Here is a 3,192-nt window from a genome sequence, read left to right as displayed (position 1 = left end):
TTCTTCTACAAATTATATTTTCTATTTACAATTTCTCATTTAAATATCCATTCTTTATGCTCAAAGTCGTAGAAGTAAAGGTCGGCAAATACATTTTTCTATATTTATTATAATTTACTGTAGCTATTTATTATAATTTTATATGCATGCATATTTATTCGATAAAAATATTTAATTTTCCTTTCTTTATGTTTGGTTATGTGGTGATAAATAGAAGAGAACGTATTTTTATGTGAAAACAGATATTTGTATCATATTTCACTCCACAATAATAGTTCTTTTCGGTGAATCCCATGAAAAATATTCCGCCCTTTCCTATTTTTCTTCCAAATATAATATTTTATTATATTTTTCCTTGATGTCCCAAAAATACAGTCATAAATCATATAATTAAAAAATCACTTTTAATAATAATTTAAAACAGTTTTCCAACTAAAAATTAAAAACCGAACGAACGCTCAAAGACGAACATCCTTGAGTACAGTATTACAACTTTAAAGAAACGAACCAGGACGGACGTACAAAACGAGACAACACAAGGAAAGACGCAGGGTAAGCTTAAGTAATTTAACTCATGCATCAACATACAAATTCACATAAACAGTTCATCATACATGTACAATTCAACGCACGCATAACAAAAAACTGAATACACGACTGACTGTCCGGACTGTATGATTTCCCGTGTAGCTACGATGTTCGCGCACCCGGGTGGTGTGGTAACTGGCACTCTCATCAGCTGCCACCCGAGGTTAGTCCGTTCCGTCCAAATTACGTTTATGTGACGAGGACCTCCTGCCATTCCCACGCATGACATACTCCCTCTATGTGAGGACGAGTACTCACGGAACATCAGGATCGAATCGCCTGCTAAGTCTGGCCACGGTCATACTTTACAAATTCTCATAATCATCCAAGAGTCATTCCTCCTCGGAACGCTCGTTCAACATTCATACCTTCATTTCAATCTCATATACTGTTCATCATTCATTATTCATCATTCCATAACCATTTTCATCATTTATAAGGAAGCCATCAAAAAACCGAACGTTCTGTCCCCAATAAGACCGACGACGAACGCTGTGAGCGAGACCCAAAAAGACGCTCGTTCGAATCAGAGTACGAACGGCAGAATTTCAATGACGTACGGGAATAGCTGCATAACATACTGTTCATTGGACGAACGTTATTTACCTTGAGAATCAGTTGAATGAACGGACGCTCGTGAATTCAAACCAATATTCAGAGAATAATTTAAGTGTGAAGGCTCTAGGCCGAATACATCAAACATAAACATCTCAAGACGTTTAACAAATCATTTTACCAAAAATTCTCATACTGGAATCCACTTCCAGTCAATGACCGAGCGTGTAAAATCTGAAGTTGGACGTACGCTATTTCAATAAAACCGAACACCATTTAGAGCGAGCGCTCAGTATAAGACCGAGCCCCATTTGTCGCAACCGGAATCGCGACGGGACGACGATCCGAAAAAATAAAAACGGAATTTTGAAAAAAAAAAATATTTTGGAGTCGCCACCATAGTTTATTCTGGAAAACTACGGAAAAACCATAAAATGATAAGGCATGGTCTGCGAAAATGAGATTCTAAGTTCGGGAGTCGGTTACGTGTAGGGAAGGTATTAGCACCCTACAACGCCTGCCTTAAGGCAGTACCTTTAATTAAACATGCGAATATGATGTGGTTTTCAAAATGTTTAACTTTCCCTTAAAATAAAACTTTAAAGAAACAAACAATATTTTTTTTGTTTTTTGGGCCCGACAAGGATTGACCTTGCTCCTACGTATTCTCATTCAGAATGAGAAATCAGGGTTCCGTAGTTCATTTAGAAACTGTTTGAGAAATTTGTTTGGAAAATTGTTTGAAAACTTGTTATGGATAATTTGGATTTTTGGGAGAATGAGCCTGACAAGGACTGGCCTTGCTCCTACGTATCTCCACTTTTGATGGAGAATCAAGGATCACGTAGTTCTGCAAGGCGATATTGTTTGTATTTTTGAGAAAAAGTGATGTTTTTTAATTTTTTATGATTTCACATTTTTTTGTGCCTAAACCTTTTAAAACATATTTTGTTATCATTTGAGGAAAAGGAAAGGTTTTTAGCACAAGGACGATGCGTGCGATCACACATGTGCCTAAACCTTTGAAATATACTTTTATTTAAGAAAGAGAAAAGGTTTTTAGCACAAGGACGATGCGTGCGATCACACATATGCCTAAACCTTTAAAACATATTTTTGATAGTTTTAGAAGAGAGAAAAGGTTTTTGGCTCAAGGACGATGCGTGCGATCACATATGTGCCTAAACCTTTAAAACATATTTTTGGCGTTTTTGGAGGAAGAGAAAAGTTTTTTGGTACAAGGACGATGCGTGCGATCACATATGTGCCTAAACCTTTTAAAACGTATTTTTGTAATTTTTAAATTATCTTTTAATTTTGTATTTTTCTTTTTGTCTTTTGTTTTATTTTTATTTTTATTTTTTAATTAATTTTTTTTTTATGAACAAATTTGACAAAACATAAGATACAAATACATAACCACATATGAAAATAAAACAATCAAGTAAAAAAAAAATATATTAAAGAGCATAAAACAAAATAACCAATAAGCATAAAGGTGTAGAGATAAAAACCAGAGGTGTGCGGAGTAAAATTGGAGTTCCTTTAGTTGGGCCAAAATCCTTCTTCTCCTTTGCATCTGCCAGGGGTGTAAGGATGAAATTTGGAGGCATCATTGAGTATTTGCTTATCAGGCCCAATTCCCTTCTTCTTCTTTTTCTTTTTTTATTTTATTGGTAGAAGGGCTTAAACCCAAAATGGGCGGGGGTGCAGGATATAATCCAAGGGTGCAAAAGGGGAAATTTTATTTTTATTTGTAAATATATTATATATTTTTTAAGTGAAAGCAGGATCAGAGGCAAAGGCCCAGGCCTTTTCGTTCCTTGGCTCAGGAAACCCTTAGGGGTTCTTCCATTTTTTACCTTTACTGAAACCCAGGATCTCCTTCTCTCTTCTGCCTGGCATCCTCGCCGCCACTGCCACCGGTGACTGCATCACCACTTCTGCGAGCAAGCTTCCGCGCCACCACCTCTTCCGCGGCGCCGCTGCCTTCCCGTCTAGCTCTTCGCTGCCAGTTGCGGCCAAAGACACCGTCAGTGCAATAATCGT

Source organism: Vigna angularis, chromosome 2, assembly GCF_016808095.1.
Source record: "Vigna angularis cultivar LongXiaoDou No.4 chromosome 2, ASM1680809v1, whole genome shotgun sequence".
NCBI classification, from domain to species: domain Eukaryota; kingdom Viridiplantae; phylum Streptophyta; class Magnoliopsida; order Fabales; family Fabaceae; genus Vigna; species Vigna angularis.
Note: the sequence above shows the minus strand (reverse complement) of the source record.